This window comes from Eleginops maclovinus, chromosome 9, assembly GCF_036324505.1.
Source record: "Eleginops maclovinus isolate JMC-PN-2008 ecotype Puerto Natales chromosome 9, JC_Emac_rtc_rv5, whole genome shotgun sequence".
Lineage (NCBI taxonomy): Eukaryota > Metazoa > Chordata > Actinopteri > Perciformes > Eleginopidae > Eleginops > Eleginops maclovinus.
In genome coordinates, this window is record NC_086357.1 from 18,384,743 (window position 1) to 18,407,448 (window position 22,706).

The 22,706-nt window shown below is 40.0% G+C and overlaps 1 protein-coding gene across 23 annotated transcripts in view; it reads left to right on the forward strand.

Moving 5' to 3' along the window:
- The first annotated feature begins 8,112 nt into the window (after positions 1-8,112).
- adgrl2a (adhesion G protein-coupled receptor L2a) overlaps positions 8,113-22,706 on the forward strand; it is an 88,874-nt gene continuing 74,280 nt past the window's right edge. For 13 of the 23 annotated variants that reach the window (XM_063891299.1, XM_063891300.1, XM_063891312.1 and 10 more), the window contains exon 1: positions 8,113-8,962. The gene's annotated coding sequence lies outside the window, so the exon portion shown is untranslated. The remainder of the gene's footprint in view (positions 8,963-22,706) is intronic. The other 10 variants (XM_063891303.1, XM_063891304.1, XM_063891309.1 and 7 more) reach the window with 3 other exon arrangements.

The following is a 22,706-nucleotide window of genomic DNA, read 5'->3' on the forward strand; positions in this document are numbered from 1 at the left end:
GGTGAACCACTTTTGGAGCCGGCCTCATGTGGCCATTTGAGGAACTGTTGTTTTTGGCACTTCCTTGTTGGCTTCTTTTCTAGCACTGGAGGTTGTTGCTTGAAAAAAAACCCATAAATATGTATTAAGTCCTTAGAGACAAAGTTAAGATACAATTACTTGTTGCTATACCTCCACCCATTGTCCCCCTTCCCTCTTTCTACAGCACATCCTCAGCTGAGTTTAATGTTTGGGTGCTGGAGAGGTTTGAGAAGAGTCCCTGCCTCATTGTTCTGAACACAACAGCTGTGACCTAATGAGTGCTCACCCTTTGCCCAAGTCTGAGCTGCTTCCACTGCTGCCTCCTCATTGACCACATGACTATTGTCACCAAGGTATTCACTGGGTCTTAATGGTAAGACACACAAGAATGCAGCGGTGGCTGAGCCTTTGCCACCTCGAAGCGATGGTGGGAAAGCTCCTGAACTCAATTCCAACGGCTTATGTTTACCATGACAAACCACTAACCTATAGGTTCACTATAGTAATTTGGGGGAGAACCTCCCACACACACCAACACAGACATCACCAATCTCTCTCCCTCCCTCTCTCTGCGGGTCTATAAAAATGCACTCTAACAGAAACTGGGTCCTCTGTGATCTTGGCGGCTGCAGTTTGTGTCAAGCTGAAAAGGAGCAAGACATGTGATGTAGTAGAAACCTGCAGTCTGACAGGGGAAGTTGGGATGTTGCCATAGCAATTGAGATGAAGCATCCATAATCTGAAACTCCATCGTTAGACAAATTTTTGTGGAACCATGCAAGTAAATGCATTTTACTTCCACACAAAGGCCATTTAGCTGGGACTGTAAACAAGCTTTTTATGAATGAATTATTAACACAGATGTTGTGATTTTAGTTCATAGCGGCGGTTTAAAGACAGTGTCTAACATGACCATAAACCCTTCTTACTGTGCTTTATTTTACATTCACTTCAGCTGAGTTATAGTTGTGTTACAATGCTAATCGTGTTTGGCTCCCATTTATCCTTGAGGACGGAAAGGAGCGCCTGTCAGCCGTCTTATATGCATACAAAGTGGTGTGCTTCTTTATTAAGGACTATACAAACACGACTGTATTACGAGTCGTGAGCAAAGATTGTGTTGAAGAGCCTGGAGCTACACGCCCTTAACCCCGGGAATAACACAGCATGGAGCTGTCATTCGAGTCAGGTATCATTATCGCGGCAGGTCTGACTTCTTAGTAAAGGCTGACAGCTTTATGATTTGCTTCACTTGTGCTATCAAGTAATTAAAAAGGAAGGAAGCCTTGGAAAAACTTGAACATGAAAAGCAGACAACTGAAGATGTATTAGTGCATGCCAGTGTTATGATCTGTGCTGTAAATGGATGTCAAGACAATGAATTCATTGAAATCCCTTACATGAATCGGTTCTGTTACACTTACCTAACAACATGCTTAAACTATATTCATAATCACCGAGATATTTTAATTAACCTTGCCGGTTTTCCATCACACCATCATAATTTAAGACCATGCTGTGGATTGTATTCCAGTCATGTGTTCTCCATACATACTTATAATTAGCAGGGGCAAAAGTCAGGGTGTTTGACCCTCAACATGAACCTCAGGGAGAATAAGCTTGTTGAAAACCAGACAGGCCAAATTCAAGATAACCTTTCCCCCCCTCGAGGTTTTTCCTGTGAGGTACTTCTCCCTGTCTCCTCCGCCCCTCGTCTCCTGGACATGCCATGCAAAGTGAATGACAAGATATTAAAGCACTCCCTCATCAAGAATGAAAGGCGTACATTCTTTTTTTGCCTTCAAGCAGTCAATTATTTGACAAGTACACATAATGAACAATGCAAGACTAGTCAGAATTTAATCAAAAGGCAGAGACAGGGGCTCAGTGCAGATGGGAAATGATTAACACAGTTAATCAAACATTCCAGCGTTAGGTTAAACATGGCAAGCCTATCCCATCATCGTGGAAAAAAAGGGATGGGATCTATTGCACATTTCCATTTTTCCATTTCCTTTTGCCTGAGGAACTGTTATTGCATTTATTATGTTGACCCCTATTTATTCTGCCTCTCTCATGAAGGTATTTATGTTAGTCCTGACATCTCTGACTAATTTTCTCTCTTTGGGGAACTCTAATGCAGAAGAATTTGAGGAAGCTAGCTTTGAAGACAAATGCTGTCTAATCCAAGTGGTACTCCGGTAAAGGTTATTTGATTCCAAGATATCGTGACTGTGTAAAGTTTGGGGAAAAATCACCCACACAGAGTTTATAACACTCACTCTTCTATACGAGACACCTATCTTTCAGTCATAGTTTTTGTCTTTTGCATCAGATTTACCCCATATTAAAACAATCAAGACCTTAGGTATCTTATCACTGTTTCACACCGGCAGTGGTTAAAAGCGTAAACCATACATTTGAGTACAGTACTGTATTACAAATTATATTGCGTCTTTCTTTTCTTCTAAGTATGGCTTCTTTACAGATTTTATGCACAAAATAAGATCATCTTAAAAACATGAGATTTATAGATATAAATACACATTTTGTTTTATTTAATGGTATAGAAAAAAGTATCTTTGGACCATAAACAAAACATGTCATCTACACTTTGATGGATCGATAATAATAATCCAAAAATACAAAGAGTCCTTTTATTTTAACATTAATACTTCCTACTGTACATCAGTGTATTGAATCTGTACAAATAAATCAGTAACTCCTGAAGTACAATTGAACGTATTGTGTTGTTTTGATAGTTAAGAAATAATGTGTTTTTTTGCAAACTACTCTCAGGTGTGCTGTAATATAACTTTTGTCAATCTTCAAAAAATATTACTTAATTTTGCAAACTCGAGGAAATTTAGAGCAACAACTATTGTTCCTTTCCCACTTTACCATGGAACAATAATTAGCTGTGATTACAAAGTATCTCTTGAGAAATTGGGACAGAACAATTTAGTTCATTGTCCTCAGAATATGAAGTTGCCCTTCCTTTCCCTGTGTCTTTTTCCCCCTATTGGATTCATCTGTTCCCCAGTGTGCCAGGAAGAACACACCATTAATCAAGAAAACTATTTGATTGGCTTGGAAAGATTTCATTCTAATTTGGCTTAATAAACAGTCATCAAATGATTTGGACGAGTGCAATTCCAGTCCTATTAAAGGATGTGCTTTTTATATTGGCAGTATTTACATATGACCTTGCACATTTGCAAAAGCTTGTGCTTCTTGAGGCATGTGACTATAAACACACGTTTAAAAGAAAAAAGTAATCAGGGTTCAAGGAACAAGTTGTTTAGTCATATGAGCAAGTTTTGACAAATTGGAAGACCTTCAGAGATTGTTGTTGACTCGGTAATAAGCATCTACAGCACTAGCCAGGCCATTTTTTATGCCTTGGTGAGCAGCCTCTGTATTTAGAACAGTAATGTTTTATGGAAATAAGCTATATGTATTTAAAACTTATAATTGTGTTCTTTTATACTAGCACAAAGCAGTTACTTTTAAATTAGTTGAATTAATCGGAATGCAAAATTGAAGAGAGGAATGTCTGTCCACAATGATGAATGCTTAAGTGAGATTTTGCTTCAATTAAAATTTCAGGCAATTATTATAAAAGATTATTGACCTCTAAAGGGACTGGTGAGGTCACATATTTTCCTCTGTCTTCGCAGGATAGTGTTCATCTTCATTAGAGAGAACAATTAAAGGCGTTTTTCCTCTCGTACTAGAGGGTATTAACGCAGACAGATTATCCTCTGCACACTTCACTAATAAAGTTGATTTATATTATTGTCTGTCCAGGTAGAGGCATATTTTGAAGCCTTGTCCTCTCCACACTGACCTGCTCCCCCTTTTTATCAGACTTTCTTTTCCTTACCAAATACAAAGGACGGGCATTTATGTTTTGGTTGCTGTGAGGTTGTTGTTGCTGACTGAAGGTCATTATGTAGGGCTCTATTGAGTTAATGAAGGACTCTGTTTATATATCCATAACTTAATCTATAGGACTGTTGAAAATATTCTAAATTGGGTCATGATATGAAGCTAAATTAGAGAAGCAATTTTTTGTTTTTATTTATAACATCTGATTGACATTATATTGCTTCTGGCCTAAAATGTCTAAAGTCTTACACTCTCTCAGCTCTTTGGGAATATTCTGAGGATATATCAATTTTAAATCTGTGTAAGACAATTATAAAATAACAATGATGGGGAAAAAAACGGTTAGCTTATTATTTCAGACTTCCTTAAAAAGATTATCACAGATGTTCTCTGCTGCTCCAAAACTCTAATTATAATATATCAACTTGATGGATTAAAATTGTGATAGCATTGTGCTTGAGAGAAAACCTGTACTTTCAAATGTGTTTTGACCCTGAATAAATGGATCCTTCTTTCAACCCAGTCATTTCAGAGTATACTTAGCATTCGCTTGGTTTACAGTGAAATGCCACATCTTTTGTGTGAAAAATGTGTCTACATTTACACAACACAGAGCACAACATGGCAAAGTGAAGCAAATTGGAACCGTTGGCCTCTGCTGAACCTTATTACTTGTGACCATAGATCATTTTTTTATAGGTCACAAGTGAGGCACATCTGTTTCCACTTGGCTAAGTTTCCATACAGAACATTTGAATAGAGATTCTTCACCTATATCCGTTGCTCCACTATGCTTGTTTAAACCAACCAATGTGTGTCATACATCAAACCTCAGAAAGAGCAAAAGGTAATGTACCAGAGAGTGTATTTCTAAAAAAGGTTTGATTAAACAACACAGTTCAGAAAATTCTTTAGTGTTTACTCCATGATAGCATTTTTTTTTAAGGGATATGTTTATGTAGTGTGGTCTTGTAACACTCAACTTATTTGACAGTTGTGCAAGCCAGAGCCCAACATGCCCACACTGGACCTTGCCTTTTTCAAATTTGATCTCAAAGCCCCTCATGTGTTTGACTTCTTTTTAATTGCTTCCTGTCTGCTGGGTCAATTATAAGTCCTGGACTTTTTTAGGGGGGACCGACTATGGCAGCATTTTAGGACAGACGGAGTGATTAAATAACTGAAATCTGAGCAGAACGATGAGATCACTCAATGGGACTTGATTTGATAATATTTTACTTGGTGTGCAGAACACAACATAGACAGGAGTTGATTACGTGGACTGCCTTTCTTTTTGTTTAGTGAGGAAAAGACTTAGAAAAACCAACACAATCGTACTCTTTTATCCATTATTGATTTTGAGTCAGGTTCATACAAATGTAAATACCCATCAAAATATGGGATTTGAGACAAAAGCTCAAAAGACCCACCAGTAATCAGAAAGCAAATTAAAAATGCATAAAAGGTGTTTAATTTACATATGGTAATCCATTCATTTTAATTAACTTAAAAATCCATATTTACAAGCAAGACTCGGAACTGAATTTCAGTCCCGAGTTTAAAATGTAATATTATTTATAATCCGACACAGGAAGTTGGCCATCCTCAAACAGAACTTACACCAAAACTTTGTAAATATTCTTAAACTTATAAAAAATATAATGTTTTATACAATGAGGCTGAGTTTTTATAAGTCTATGCAAACCATGTGACTTCCCTAAATAAGCTCAATGTCCAGTTCAACCAGTGCAGAAACATGGCTGCTGCGAGAGGAGCTGCTGAAGTGAAGTCAAACTTCACACTGCATGGTTGCTCATGGTTACATAAATATTAACCAAGTCTCCACTGTGTAGAGAGGCCTTCTTTGATTATGAGTCTACTCCGAGGGTTTGATATCCAAGGAGACCACTAGAGCCAGCTTGAGTAAATTGATGAGTGAATAGGGAGAGAGTCGGTGTAGTAGCGATGTGGCGGACTTTCGTTTGCTGAGGAACAGATCAAGCTGCTGGATTTCATGCAGACGATGCAGGGAAGGAAACATCACTAGTCTGCAGTTTGCATACTTGAAGCTTCACTTTGAACTTATGTGGCTGGTAGAGATGTGAGAAAGAGAAAATAGAAAATGAAACCCTCTTGCAGAGTCCTTAAGATGAGTCTCTGCCTGCTCACAGCAATATTTAGTCAGCTTTGTGTTTAAATGATATGTTACAGGAGCAGTTCAACACGTTTTGTTTATTTTGGTCACGTCAATAAGTAAATGGCACAAACAAACTGTAGGTGTATATAGGTCAAGCCAAATGAAATTCAACAGAACTTTTAAAAAAGGTCAACAACTCTTAATGAACAACGATTGAGTGATCAATGTTAGACGTGGCTTTGTAAATTGTGCTCTGAAGCATATAACCTGGCCAAATCTTTGTCCGTCATCAGGCTAAAGGACTCTTGATTTGTTGGGGGTGAGCAGCGGTCCTGTGACTGGTCATGTGTGCCTGAAATGTCAATCATGTGCAAATATTTTGGGAAGGAACCAATAAGCATTGTTTGGTGAACAATTGAAGGTTAAGAAGCAGGCTCAGAGCCACATGGGAAATGGGGAGACATGTTTGCTCTCACCATGGATGACTGAGGTCTGTCTAAAGCATCTGCCATCATTTTCAACTGATATAACGACAGAAAAACACAGAGGTTAGATTTTGTTCTATCCTGCAAACACACAGTTGAATTTTTATATTTTGGGTTGAAATATTTATACTTCAGATTTTGCCGAACTTTCTGTTATTTTTTCACCTTTTGAGCTGCGTAAAAGAGCCAGCATTTATCTAGCACCATTTGGTGAGTGATTACGTGCAATATTGTGCCGCCTTTGCAAGACATGATTATATCACAGTTTATCATAAACACTTGCACATTAACAATTTATGTGTAACCGCTGTGACTCGTCAAAGAAATAACTGCAAAGGCCTGGCTTTGGCACACAAGGTGGCCTATAATTTACCAAACAGTTGTAATTACTGTGTGAATCAAACGGATATCTATGTCTTCACCTGCATATGTTTAATCTGCCTGTGAATTCTACAGTTCATTGATTTATGTTCATTCAGAGAATAGCAACACAAGTCTAATGCCCTCTGTTGACAATCTAAGGAAGCAGATTCAAATGAATTCATGCAAAGGGCTGTTTAAGCTGTTCAACACTGCAGCCGTATACACCACATGTGTTTTTAGTCTGGGCTTATAAATAAACATTTTCTCCACGTTTTATTACATCTGTTTTCTCTTTTTTTGTCCCGCAAAATAGATGGCTGTATTATTATGTAAAATTATGCTTATGAAAACATAATTCTGCCCCTCTGCTGCATTCACCTTCACCTGGCAAGCATGACTCAACTTCACATTTCCACATTGTGGGTGAAAGACAGATTTTATTGAAGCCAGGTGTGTACCCACGTCCTGCCTGATAATGTTTCTGGACAGAATTCCTCAGCCAGATCATAACATGCCCTGAGTCTTCCCCAAATGCAAAAAGAAAACTGCACGTTATGTTTATGTCTAGATAGTCTGATTTAAAGATAGAGGCCCTAATGAAAATATTTTTTAAAATAACAGCAGCTTTGAAATGTGGATTTTCTTACTTTGAGATTTTCTTACTTTGAGCTTTGAAATGTGGATTTTCTTACTTTGAGAAAAATATTTGAGTTTGGAGGGTTTAATATAATTTTGAATCCCATACTTATATTGCATAGACTGAACTGTAATCACCTGCATTGTAAAGTGAATATGAATGGTGGACCACCAACGTAACATGCAGCTACAGTAATGAGTCAAAGGGTCAAAGCCACAGCAGCCTGACAAAAAATCTGCTTGACTGCCAAATGCTATCATGAATCATGTAGAAGGAAAGTGCAGGGAGAAAAAAAAAAAACACAACCACAATTGAGGAGAGACTTGGTTAGCAAAACTGTTTGGCACTACACACACACACACAATTGGCTCCACGCACCAGCAGCAGCTTGACCACCGCTGCCCGGGCCAGTGTGTTATCCTGTGGGGCCAGTTGAAGTGAGCAGGGGGGGCGAAAAAAAAGTCTTTCTATACTTCCATGTTCCTTTTTGAAGCTCGGTAGTATTACAGTAGAATAAGTCCTCTGTCATTGGTTGAATGGGCCGGACTGCCTACTGTGACAGAGCGTGGGCCTCTCATGCCCAAAAGGAAAGCAGTGATGCATTTCTAAGCAGAAAAAGGGGACAAATAGGAGAGGAATTATTGATAATCTTTTTGTATGACGTAGCTAAATCTTCTCTTAGGTTTAAGAAAAATACCTGAACTGAATTCTATCCGGCATGATAATAAGTCGATGTGATTAGTCTCCTGCTCAGAACTAGACTCCGAGTCAGCGCGGATGTGGAATCCATGTCAGGTTTTGGTGGAGTCCTCCGCTCAGACTGCTCCTGCAGACGGCAGCCTGCTCTGCACTGCACTGGCGCTGTTTACTGGAAGCCCGCTCCGCGCTGCTTCCACCAAGTGTCTGAACACTGTGAGCGGGATCTTTTCCAGAGACGAGCCGCTGAAACTTGTCTTCGCACTCAGAGGAGAGCTGGAGAACAGCGTCGGCGGTTAAAGTAGCGGAGAGCGGTGTTTTCCCCCAACAGACAACTGAAAGCCCCACACTGTCCCTCTCAGACACTCTTTTTTTATTCTAGTGGGTCCCCGAGCTCCGCTTCTTGTTTGTTGTCGCTGCTTCGGGAGGCACAGGAGAGCCGAGAATAGCCGAGCCGCTCAGAGGCGCAGATGAGTCAGGACTGAAGCGCACCTTTCTTGCCATGGAAGTGTGTGTCCGGTGCAAGGGGATGTACAGGCTAAGAAGGGGACCTGCCGCCTGAGAGTCATCCTCTGTCCCAGATAAGGCGAGCATGCCTCAGAGCTGCAGACTCAGTCTCTTCGCTGCAGAGGAGTTCCCATCAGACTGTCTTTCTACAATCTGACATTTTTACTTTTCACATCCCTTCTGACTTCATTTCAGCGTGTTTGGCGTCGCTGCTTTTCGAGAAAGGTACGTTTGCACCTTACTCTTATCGCCACTCAATTGGACACGGCTATTAAGTTGTTGGTGGAGTGTAAGAACTTTTCTTACGTCTTGCCTTTGTTTCCAGCACTCATTTTAAATAATATCTATACATTATTCAAGTCCTGCATTGTATTTTAACAAGGCCTACTTTTTAGAAGTTAAAAGGGTCAGAATTCATTAGGTGGAAACTAACTTGGTTTGATCAATGGACACAGCTTCAAAACTGGGCACCTCTTTCTGTTGTAGTCATTTAAATGGTCTGAGATTTACCGTGGTAAATTGAAAAACGGTTAATCAAACATAACCAGATGTGGATTGATACGTTCGGCCGCCGAGTTTGGCTGAATGGAAACTATTATAAAAAGTGGGGAGCAGCGCATTTGTGTGACCCAGAACATGTAAAGCACCATTTAATTGGAATGTATGCCCCCATAGTTGAAGTGTAGTTGTTGGTGGTGCTGGTCACCCGAGTTTTTTTTTTTTTTTTTTTTTGTAATCCATTGATAGTCCTGTTGGTCTGAATAGGGATTTATGCTGGAAGCTTTGACCTGAGAAGCGATGTCGGTGTGATTTTAGAGAGCATTCACAGGCTAATCCATTATAATTGGGGCCAGGCTATTTGTCCAAAGAAAGAAAACCAGTCAAGGCTCGCCCAGCAATGTTATAATTACTTTTTTTGCAAAACAGAGAGCTCGTGATGCAACAAGCGTATGTGTTGTGGAAATCAATCAAAGGGGAAAACAAAAACGAGAATGTGTAACAAATGCGTATTATTTGGCTGCTTTGACTTAACTCGAAGCAAGCCTTCGCAGAGTAGCAGTAAAATTAGATCCTTTTACTGCACATGTATAATTTAGGCCCACCGATTCCGAACGCGTCTTGTCAACCATGTGTTAAAGAGTAGCCCGGGCGGCAGGAGCGCACATGCGGTGTGTGTGGCTCCTCTGGCCCGAGAAACACAGCGCGGCCAGCCTCAGATGCATGGCAGCCCGGAGCACAGCAGCAATCTACAGATATCGATCAGTGGATTTGCGATATATTTAGTCCCAGTCTTCACATGCTTTTTGTTTTTGGTTGTATGTCTGATTTTAAGAGAGAGCGAGCTACGAATTCCTGCCTGTATTAGAGTCCATGAATGTGTCTCACTTCTGTGTTTGGTCTCCAATATGTTTGTACAACACATTCATCAGAAGTGTTAACCAGAGGAATTTTACACTTACTGTAAAATGTGACATTTGTTGAGGTTTTTTTAAATAACATTTTAATTCAAATGAGCATTTAAAGTCCTGATTGAATAGGCACAACCTTTTTGTTAGACTATTTTCTTTAGAAGATACAAAGCAAAAGAACAGTGGTTGGAGTATGAAGTGGCTTTATCTCCCTAGCCAGGCATAACAGCTAAATACAAAGGCTATTTGTGTAGAGTTTTCAGGAATGTGTCAGAAATAAGCTAATACACACTTTAATCAGGCTCCATGAGCTGAACTTCCTTTTCAAGCCTCTTCATTGGGAACTCTGTTTTCATGTATGTGTGCAAAATAAAGGTTTAAATTAACGCAACTGCAAATTCCAGCTGTTTGGAAAGAATACATTAGCATATCAAAGTGGTCAGAGCCCTTACACAATGGAAGGAGTCGTATTTTATGCCACGGGTTTTGGCTGAGCCTGAAAGGCTTGAGAATGAGTGTGTGAGCTGGTAAAACTGAAAGACTTGTGTATCTCCCCCCATTCCTGTAAGTACGTCCGTATGACATCTTGTGTATAACATAATCTCGCTTGTATTTGTTTGTGCGTTGGTGTGAGAGAATATGTCAAAACGTTCACACAACAGGGTAATTGTATGGTGACTCACAAACAGTAAATAGTGGGGGGTGGAAAAACAGTTTGAATAAAAAATAAAAGGAAGTTATAAATTCTTACACATCTTTGAAAACATTTTTCATAATTAATATAGGAGCAATTTTCTTTTTTTGTCAGCGCCTGTGAAAAACAGGTGCTCATTGGAAAACGTACAAAATACATAGCGGAATAAAGAAGGAAACTATCTTCTCGGATGTCTTGGTGTTTGATTTCTTCAGCTCGAAGCATGCCATTATGAGCATTTTACCGCTGAGTCCCATGTGAGAGAGAGTACCTTTTTCAGTCTATAGCCTCGTTTCAGTTGTAGTGCGTCCGGTTTCAAAGAACTGCAGCTGCTCTTGATCTGCCAGAGCACCAGATTGCTCCTCTTTGCTTGTGCGTTCATCTCTACTCGCAGATCAATACAGCCCAGCACACTTCTATATGGGTCTGGGGGAGACAAAGTGATACATTTCACTGTATTCTCAACTCTTTATTAGACACTCTCACAATACACAGCACTCCAAAGGCTCAGTCCGTTTGATTGGGTGAGTTAGGATGATCACATTTGGAAATGTGCGACATTGTGTGTTGCTTCATTTCTTGCTGCTATATCCCCCACCCTCAGATCAGCAGCTGAGGTTTTGTGTAATCTACAAATATTTGACTGATGCATTAAACCGATCATAACACAACTTTCACATTTCTAAATTATAACAACAAGCCAGGCTCTTCCACTCTGGCTTTATTAAGGTAATTTGTTACTGAAATAATTGAGTAAGAATGCGCGCACAGTGACCGTTGGCAACATTTGCTCACTTGTGTCGCACTCTCTCTCCAGCGTGGATTTCTGGCTGTTGTCTTTGTCTGAGCAGCGATTGTCAAGTCAATATGAGTGATTTAAAGGTGGCACTGTTGCTGAGTGGATTGTTTGTGTCGTGCCTTTATTCATGGTGAACATCCCCTTAGCTACTCCCTAGCAAAATCAAGCAAAGGTTGGAGGTCGTGAATATGTCAGAAGTAGAGGATTTCATGGAGTTAAATCATTTAGATTTACATCCCATTGCTTATGTGGCGTGTAAATTGTGGGTTTGTGTTTTCAGATGCAATCTATTCTGTTGCTAAACCACCTACATGGAGTCATACTGTGCGGATAACTGCTCGCCATTAAAGGGAAAAAACAAGGCAGTAAAAGAAAGCTATGGCAAATTTGATATAACGGGCAGCCTTTGATGGGCCAAAAAACCTCCCCTTTCATGACTGATTTTATTTTACGATTGGCAATCAGTAAAACTGTGCGCCAGTGTGTTTCCCTCCCTGCCATTTTGTGAAACATTTGTTTCCACTTGCCAAAGGCCTCTGGTGCGGCGGGGGATTTGGTGCCCCTGAAATGGCAGGTGAAACTTTCTGCTTGCCTAAATAATTTCGTAGCAGAACATTACACAGCAAGGACATAGGCAGCGGAACGTAAGGGTCAATTCAAACACTGGTGACAAGAAACAACAGGGATATGACCCAATGGCTCTCACACAGCTCCCTTTGCTGGTTAAGTGGCAGCATCCCTGAGCAGATCTGGCCTCAGTTTTTTTATGTGCGTCACTCGTTTTATGCTTCTCTGAAAAGTATTTAAAAGAAAAGGAATTGCAAAGTGCAAAACTAGGCTATGTCGTAAAAACGGTCCACTGGTCATATAACAATTGGGTGTAACATTGGCCTGGTTTCTGAACGTTGCTCTGTGTATCTTGCATCGTGTTGAAAACACCACCTGAGTTAATGATAAGATATGCTGTGTGTTATTAGCAGTGTGTGTTTGGTCAGTCCCAATACATATTTATTTTTCAAGTGTTGTGCAAAAAACATATTTATTTCACACATTAAAATTAGAGCACTCACATCTGCTAAAAGGTTTATCTGCCAGTTGGATCATTTTGAAGTTGATATGGAAATTACAAATACATTTGTAATCATTGAAAGATGTTAAAATAAATTATAATTAAATGTTTTTGTGCTCTCCTTTAATTTGTTCCAATAATTCTTTTTAAAACTAAAATGAACAATAAATATGACACAGACACGTACACACATGTACATGCATACACAATGACCCCGTCTTATTCTTTGTGCTATGTGAACAGGACTTTTTCTTGTCTGTGCGCAGCTGCAACCCTATTTGGAAAAATATTCAATTTCTGTGTGACAGGAGAACCTAGGAGGCAAGTCTCTAAGCAAACAGCAGTTATTGCGGCTCTGCTATAGCAGCCGAGAGCAAGGCCTGGCTGGGAGAGAGGGGGGATCTGCGGACGTCTGCCAGGGGAAGGAGTGATGTCTCGGCTGGATTATAGGAGAGCGAAGCACTTCCACACTTAAAAGCCCCTTTTCCAACAAGACAGGGCTGTTATTTAGGGATGGGGAGGGTAAACACACCAGAGCAATATATTTCCTCTATACAGGCTGCTGCTGTCCTTGACAATTGGGACTGAATGCAAGTCAGATAGGCTTTACTTCTCGTGGCTTTTTTTTTTTCAAAGATAATTTCATGTTGGGCTGTGGATATTCCTCAGTATATTCTGAAATCGTTCCAGTGAAGTGCATACATGGTAAGCAGTTTTCAACATGAATATATCATTTTGTTGTTCAAATGGCAGTGTTTAAATGGTGCTGTACATAAAATGTAGTATATAAATTGATTTACGTACCTGTGTTGGGTTGCTTATTGTATGGCCATCAAGCGGACTACCGCACTCTTTCAGAATACTGAATGCAAAAGGAGGAAGTAGCAACAACCAACTAAAATAAATGTTTTTAATCCACCAATAGTATGTCTTCCAATGGGTGACATTGAAACTGAGACTGCGTTGTGATTCGCTAGTGCTTCTTACGTGTGCATATTGAAACACTTAACGCTTTAATTCAGAACGCTACAGTAGCGGCTCATCTATATTCAAGTTCGTATATAGGAATATAGTTTTAAAAGCAACATTGATTTTTCATGATCAAAAACAGCAAACCGTAGAGTCAAACTCTAAAAAAAATGTAATAAGAAAAAGCGACATCGATAACTGCACTGTGTACTGGTTACTTTGCAGCTGAAATCCGGCCAGAGGCATACATATAATGCCTGTGCTCCCTATTTGAAGTGTATGCATCGCCACGTATTTTATTCTATATGCTTATTTGGTCATCTGGTTGGTTTGAAAGTCTGAGGCTTTGAAAAATGACATTTTATTGTACTCGATTTAGTTGGGAAGTGTGGAAGCTTTGTTCTTGCAAAGTAGTTGCCAAGTCAGATGGAGTTGAGCGTCTGGTCTGGGAGTTTCAGAGGAATATCACAGGCATAGGTAACTTGCTAAAAACTAAGCTAATCAACAAAATAATTGTCTGTTCAATTGCTACCATGCCAGAGACATCAAACACAACCGAGGTTGAAAAAACAATCAAATTATCTCTTAATGATTGCTCACGCTGACAGATGAGCGCTTGTGAGTTGGTTTTGTTTGTAGGAGACATATGTGGGGAGGAATGCACTTTGTGGTCGCTCGCTCATAAATTCTGTGTACATTTTCATAATCTGCATAGATATCCATCATCACCTGTAATGAAAACAATTTGATCTTATTATGTGGTTTTTGGCATTGAAACAGAGAGAACTGTATTAGTCTATTAATTTCCTGCAGAGAATCATGAATCCTGCTGCTTTTATCCTCGCAGTACCCTCCATGTGTGGTCCACAAAAAATGTTTCTGTTTCCTCTACAGACTTAAGTTTGGCCCCTATGTCTGCTCTCTCTCTCTCTCTCTTTCTCTCTCCAACTCACTCTATCCCTCCCTCCCTGTCTCCCCCCTCTCTCTCTCTCTTTCTCTGTCTTTCTCTCTCTGCGTAGATAATGTCTCTGCAAATGATTTAACCGCCCTCGTTGAGGCTCCTTCCAGTAATTGAACAAGCAGAGACTGGGTGCTTTACAGGAAAACAATAGTCATATTATCTTAGATCTCCACTACTCTGAGTTTCAACAAAACACCACCTTGGATTTGACTGCGCGGACTACATGGAGGGTCTCAATGGAAGAAAGAAATCAGGTTTGCTTTCTCTCCGTAAAAATAAATAAATAGGACGCCATTAATTTTGTGTAGGCGGGATATTTTGGGTGTGCATGATTGGAATGCATGTCTTGCAAGAGGCACCTGGGGGCAGAGTGCAGCTTTGGGTGGTACTTGGTGGACTTAAGAAGCATGCGCGCAAGTGAGGCTTGGTAATAATGAATCAGAAAACCGAGACCGTTCTTGTGGAAATAATGATCAACAGAAATGTGTGATTTCTATGTATTATTGGAATAATTCAATCATTTTAAATTAGTTTTGTAGAATTTACGCACAATTATTTCTAATTTGTTCTATTTATTAAAAAAATAGACAAACCTTTTTACATGAAAATATGTCTCAAACCAACATATTTTAGCCTGATTTATCCAGGTTGGATTTTGTTTAGTTTTTTGGCAGAGCGAGGGGAGCTTTGATTGTGTTGCTGTGGAGCAGAATTGACCTTGTGTCTCAGAATGAGGTTTTTCTACGCCTTGTTTCATACTGAGCACTCTTAGACTGAAATGGCCTTAGGAGGAGTTGTTCTTGACAGAGATGCATTGTTTCAGGGAGCCAATAAACCACTGCACTGAGTGGCTACATCTGTGAACCTCATCTTGACTACAGTGTGGGGCTAGCAACAACACGGCAACTGTCACAGCTGCACCTGCTGCTGTCTCAGTACAGAGATCCCCTCTCTGTTGCCCATAGAACCGTATCACTCTCCTCTCCGTGACAAGCCAGAGGCAATGGTCTCTGCTTGGGTCAACTGGAGAGAAGCTTCATGGGAAAACACTTGAAATCAAGGGACAAAATGTCAGTCCCGAAAAGAGATGTTAAAGTAAAATTTCTGCCCTGAGGGCCGGGATTTGGCTTAGTTGGAGCTTGGGTATAAAAATCTTGTCTATGATGCGATGGATTTAAGAGCGCTGGCTTAGTAAAACTGACCACCACTTGAGTGTTCATTCTTCAGTGAATTGTCAAGCTACAGAAACAGTCTGGGGTTTGATATGACGGCAAGATGTCTCTCCCTAATATTATTAATGATGAATAGAGATACATGGAGCTGACTCGTCTGTACACACACAGCCCTGCTTGTGTATCGAGGCCATTGAGAAGATGATCTGATCAGCAAAGAAGAGATTCAGGAGCATTAAAGGCTTTTAAATATCATATGTATTCATATTTGCTACACTGCTGATAAAAGTCACACAGTTAAGATCTGGTATAGGAATGATAAACCTCTATTTTTGCATACACTTGATTTGGTTCAGTAAATACCTGAAAGAAGAAAACAAGAGGCATGAAATATCTTGCAGAAAGAATTGACTGTTAGATCATCATGCTGTCTCAGAAAAAGATTATAGGAGGGGAACAATGCCGAGAGGATTTTTCAGCAAACAGAAGTGATGCAACATGTCCACTCTCCTGCCAAATTGAACTTAGGAGTGTGAAAAGCAATGCAAGGACATGATGAGGAGTAGGGCTGACGTGAATGCAGATAGTGTGGGATTAACACAAGGGAAGATTGAGCGACAGTGGCCGGTGAAGTCTCTTTACAGCTTTGCTTGTACAGCTGTGCCAGGCCTGGCATTCACTGCTGTCTTTTGGATCCAACTCCTCCTCCACTGCCGGGGGGTTAGTAATGAACATCTTAAATACTGCAGATAAGTTCAGATTCTGTGTGTGTGTGTGTGTGTGTGTGTGTGTGTGTGTGTGTGTGTGTGTGTGTGTGTGTGTGTGTGTGTGTGTGTGTGTGTGTGTGTGTGTGTGTGTGTGTGTGTGTGTGTGTGTGTGTGTGTGTGTGTGTGTGTAGATGGAGACATCAAATTATTCATGTATTTATAATGAAAATTGGATTGCTGAATATTGACACCTAAGTGTGTCTGTAAGATTTGATCTTTTTGGCATTTGCACAGGAAAAATAGCGTATACAGGCTGCCTTAGTAAATGAGGTGTGAGGCGGCTCTGCTGGTGTGAATTCTGCCATAAATCACACATACCCTGACTGCTTTATCCATTAGACCGACCTGTTTGTCTTATTCAGCTACTCAGTCTCCAGAAACTGGTTTTAATAATTAAGACGAGTGTGAGAACTGCAGCTTCTACTTCACACCTGGTTTGACACATTGATGTGAAGAAGGGAAAAAATTAAATTAGCCACAAAATGACAATCCTGTTGAGTATAAACTTAATTATAGATTCCAGCAAATCAGTTTTATAGGATGGTCATTATTCTTAGTCTTGACTTGCTGTTTAACCTTTATTTCATGAAAGTAATAGTTTGAATTTCAAAGATATTTATGATTGCCTAACTGTCCTATGAATACCACGTAATTCCACAATTTCTTCATGTTTTATTTAGCTAGAGAAAGGGGATTTTTTACCCAATCCATTATAGAAACTGTTAATTTTAAAAAGTAAATATCTCCAAATGTTGCGATAAATGGTTTTCTTCGCAAATAATGCATCACTTCATTGTTTGTTTTTTAATAATTATTTACTTGTGTGATCGGCCATGTTGCGTAGTGACCCTTTTAAATGAGCAATAAAACCAAGTTTTTAACTCGTGCTGCTAAAAAAAAAAAGTCAGGTTTCAGGTTTAACAGACTCTTTAATGTAGCTGACGGCAACTACATAAAAACAGTCTATAAAAACAGAAATTAGTTTCTGAAGAACCTTCACTACGTGGAGAAGGATGACACTTACAGGCCGACATCGCCTAACAAATTAAACGTCAAAAAACCAAACTCGGCACGCAAATATGACATTTTAAACTTCATCTACAATATACGTGTTTACGCTCTCGTAAAAAACAACAAGTAGTCCCATCAAAGCAGGGTTAAGTGATGACAGGACAAAAAGCTCTGAGCAAGCTGCACACATTCTCAAGTACTGCATCTGAGCCTGGCAACACGTTTCATTTTTAGCTTCAGCATCAGCAGCTGAACCAATGTGAAAAGTGCTGTAGTCTAGTAGTTCATGGAAATAGGAAAAAAACGGTGTAAAGAGGACAGTCAAATGGGGAGAGTTTTTTGTTGTTGTAATGAGTGAAGCTAGGTGCCCTTCTGTCATTCATCAGCCCCGACTGATGACCAGTGAGTCTGAAATGAGCGGACAGGATGCGGCTCCTGCAGCCAGTACCATCAGAAATAGGTCCAGCAGGCCGGGAGGTACACGAGGAGCTGCAGCTCGAAGAGGCCGAGACCTGCCTCAAGGATAACAAAAGTTTGCAATGTCTTGCTTGAAAATGTGCATCTATAAAGGTGAGGTAATACATAAGATATTGGCTCTAAAAGATCTGCCGATGATGAACCCTAGGAACTTCTGCACTGTAAATGGTGGTGTTGCAATTTAGCTAGCAGAAAGAAAAAGAGTCTAACAATCAGCGAGGGGATGGTGAATGTTGCAGACACCGCAACGCCTACTCACATTACTGAGACGGCCAAAAAAAGGGATCTTTTATTCTCTCACCTGAATAGGCTCGTAGGCTTCTGTGCATAATGGAAGCAGTGTAGCTGAGGGAGGGGTGTGAAGACTTCACTCTGGAGCGATATTCTGTATTCTCTTCCACAGGATCTTCTCTGCTGCGTAGTTGGTATTTCAACTTTAACAGAAGTCAAACATTCGGTGCCAGGACAGAAATGTGTAATGGAGCTTCCCTAACATGATTCTTCCAACTGGAGCATGCAGTGATCGCCCCAAACAAAAGTGCTAATTGACGCTGAGGGTATTATGTTGTATAAAACATAGAACGATGATAGAGATGGAAAATATTCACAGGACAGAGCTGAATATTTATAAGCTATATAAAAACATCTCCTTTGAAGTTACACTGAATCACTTCTTTTAACCTGTGGTTTTTATTCATGTCTTTTTTTTTGTTGAGTCACATTTCAGTTATCGCAAATGTGTTTTTTAGCCCAGTAAATCAATAATGTTGCCATTTTATCCCATTGTATTCGAAAAACACATTGGATGCCCCCCTTACTGAGGATTATCGATCCACTTCTCACACAATATTGAACCTAAAATATAAAATGTTTTTTTTATTATAAAGCGTGAACATCACACAGGTGCGTTTTCTTAATTTGCCATGTTTGCTTTTTGAAAAGGCCGGCAAAAGCTTTAACTACAAATCAAAGTGTCTTATGCATCTTATTTAAGAAGACAATGTTAATGCTTTGAATGCTGCATAGGGTTAAGAAACCTCCTCACAGAGACGCTTGTTGTTCCGAGGAGAATTTCCCTTCCCAGCAAGAGCTCTTGTCCTCTTCTAGTATTGCCTTCTCTTCCAACATGGGACTTTGTTATCACACTCACTTCATATTCATAGTGAGTCTTCTTCTCCTGTCATTATTTTGTGTAACTTAGAGCTGTAGCAATTACACTTCAGTGGATTACCTATGCAGAGATACAGAGATTAAATCTCTGCTTCATTCTGCCTCCAGTGTGGCGGTTCAAAGGTACGACCCGTACTGCAATCCGCTATCGTTGCAGAGCACGAAATTGGTCAACCTTTCAGAGTTTGTTTGGGAATTTGAATCCCTTTGGTATTCAAAACAGGAGGGCCATATGACAGGGAGATAATTTCCTAGTGAATGTTTTATCGCAGTCTGCTTGACAGTCTCCTGTATCGGTCTGCTCTCTCTCCTTGTGTCTTTAGATTCTCTGACTTTGGTCCAGCTATTCAGAGAAAGAGGGAAAAAAAGGAACAAAAAAAGAAAACCCTGTTTGTTTTTCCCCCCTTTTGTTATCACAAAAGAGCAAACACATATTAAACATACACAAGGTGCAGAAGCAGTGATTGCTGTATCTGCTGTCCCACTGTGGGTGGCAGGGGACGATAACATAAGCCACAGACCCATTTCCATATTTTTTTTCAATCATGTCAAGCCTGAATCATGGTCAGTTGGAATCGGGCACATTCTTAAAAATAGATATTTCGACTTTGACAAATAATTATATTTTTTAACCTACGGTTTTGATCATACGGTATTTCTCCTGTGTCAAGCCATATGCTCATATTTGTGCAAAGCTAAAGTAAAGCAGCTTTTGATCTCATCTATTGAATGTAAGCCAAGTGTTTGCTTGATGACATATCTGACATTGAAATTGAAGTTGAAACTTATTTGAAAAATGGTCTCTATCTCTCTCTTTCCGTCCCAAAGAGTCTGATCTATTGTACAGTGAGATCCAGTGGCACCTTAGTTATTTAAAGAGGGGGTTGGAATGAGCCAATCTGGGTTAGTTTGCATCACAATCCCCCACACTGTTCTGATGTTATGCTAATGAACACTATGGAGAAGGCTCAGCCCCAAAACTGTCCTCTCTCTTTCACAGCTCAAAGTGGGGAGAGGGCAAGGAGTAGTGACACTGAGACTGCACGGGAGAATCTAATGATGTAGCCTGAAATTGAAAGCAGCTCAAATGAATTTTGTAACGTTGCTGTGTATGAATGTAGTATTAAAAGCATGGCTTTTTTTTCTCTTTTTCAAATCAATTTTCGTTGAGAATAAGTTTCATGTTATTGTGCAGCCTAGCGTGTAAAGCCTTCATTCTCTGAGCGGCGGTTAAATGCCTTTTAGACATTTTGTCTGTCTTTGAAAAACACAAAAACCGATGCCAATATACCGTCATCAGGTTGAACAAGCACCATTACCTGTCGGGGCAGTAATGATTGAAGATTTAGGGCTGACAAGTGATTGCATTCAGGAAAGGACTACACCCACTTCTTTTGTCTGAGCTTCCTGACGAGACACAGTGCTATACCTTGTTTTAGGTTGACATACGCCGCTTCCCCTGTCTCACAAAGGCATTCAAGCTATCTCTTAGATTGAAAATAGATACGACAGCGCATGAGTAGATATGTGCTAGGAAGAAGTAGGCTACACAGCCACTCCACTGCGGAAATAATTTGTGTAGTGTTGCTTCTGCTGTAAGGGTAAGGTCCTTGTGCTGTTTTCTATTTTAGTGAGGACTGAGATTATGTTGTGTCCCTTATTTGGCTGTGTTTGTCCTTCCTCCGAGCCACGGAAAGGTTAAAAGCCTCAATTAGACACCGAGCCAAGGTTGGCCACATTATACACAATGCCGCTAATCTGAAGAAATTATCACCCTTCAAATATCAAAATATACACCACTTTAAAAACACAACCACTGTTTTCCAAGCTTGTGCATTTTAAGCATTATTCCGGGTGATTTAAGAAACAATCAAAGACAGAGCACCTTTCTCGATTGCTTGAACGAAATGTGTACTGAGAGAAAAATATAAAATGGTGCATTGATGAGGTGAATCCAGTTTACAGCTAGTACTAAGCCATTGTTAAATATACCAGTCACAAAGGAGGAGATATAACTGAACAAGCAAAGCAAACAAAGAATAAAAAGGATTTTGGAGCTTTTAGAAATTGAGATGTGGATTGTGCAAAATAGGCTCAATATCAGAAATGTACATTCAGTATAAGCCGAGGATTCACTTAAGGACACGTCTTTTATTCAAGCTGGCGGTAGAACATTCCCTCAATTTCTTTGGTCCAAGACATAATTGCTCAGTTTTGCTTTTGTTTTTCTCAAAGCTAAAATGAAATGACATGGATAAATGGCTTTTCTTAATGATTTTGCTCCGCTGCCAATGCGTCTCTTACAAGTCATCTTCTCCGTTACTTTCTTCATGTTTTGTGTTGCTGCCCACTACCTTAAAAATTAATCATCCTGTTTAATAACGCCTCACGATCACAGTGCATTATTGATGGGGAGGTCCTTAATAGAAGGATAGAGCAGGGGTTTTAACCTTTCGGCTGCTCATTTTAAAAGGGGGAGGGAGGAGGGTTACAAAAGCTGCTTACTGGTGCATATCCGAGTAAATACAGCACATTATTATCATAGACTAAAACCACCCCATGTGCATCCAAAAGGGCTCGGGCCCTTTTTCTGCAAACACACATTGTTGTTTTAGATGAATGGCAACACTAAAAATAAATAAGTGACACAAGCTGCTGAACTCAATAACAGTTGTTCTGACCTCACAGAGCAAATCTCTGACCTCAACTGTTTATTTGTTCACCATACTACAGTTTCAAGCATGCAAACACCATGAATGACTCGGACACTTTCACCACACACGTTGGTTGTGTGTTGCTGTGAATGTGCAGTGGCTCATTGCCCCCACTGCTTGACTTTGCTTGGCCACATTGTATTATTTTTGCATGAATGCAGCGATGATCATACTCATGCTGAAATAGAGAAGATGAGTTTGGGTGAGTATCTGGGCCGACTGCCGAGCTCAGTTTGTATAATCCCAGATTTTTTTTGACTAATTTAGTCATGGCAAACTGGATCACACAACAAATATTTCCTTTCTGGTGTCCTAATGTTCTCTCCGACAAACAACGCTGCAACGTATTTATCTGCACGTACTAATTGGATTGGGTTTCTGGACCGGGGAGTATACACTGCATATTGAATGCACTATGTGTATTCCAAGGTGAATTTGTACCGTGTCAAGGAGTTATTGGACTTGATTGGCAGCTGCTATCACCATGAGATGCCCATATAATGGCAGGGCTCCCATTCCTGACCTTCCTATTTATCTAGCTGTATTAATGTCAGCCTATTAATTCCTAAGCGGAGGAACATTTGGCAAAGACACCGTTAAACGGCCCTGGCTGAATCATTCTTATCTCAACAGACCTGAAAGGAATAGTTTTGTGCTATCAGCAAGTGGAAATGACATTTTGAAATTTCATTTGAGATAATCCACTTCACTTCCCAGTAAAACATCAAAATTACAACTAAAAATGTATGGAACCTGT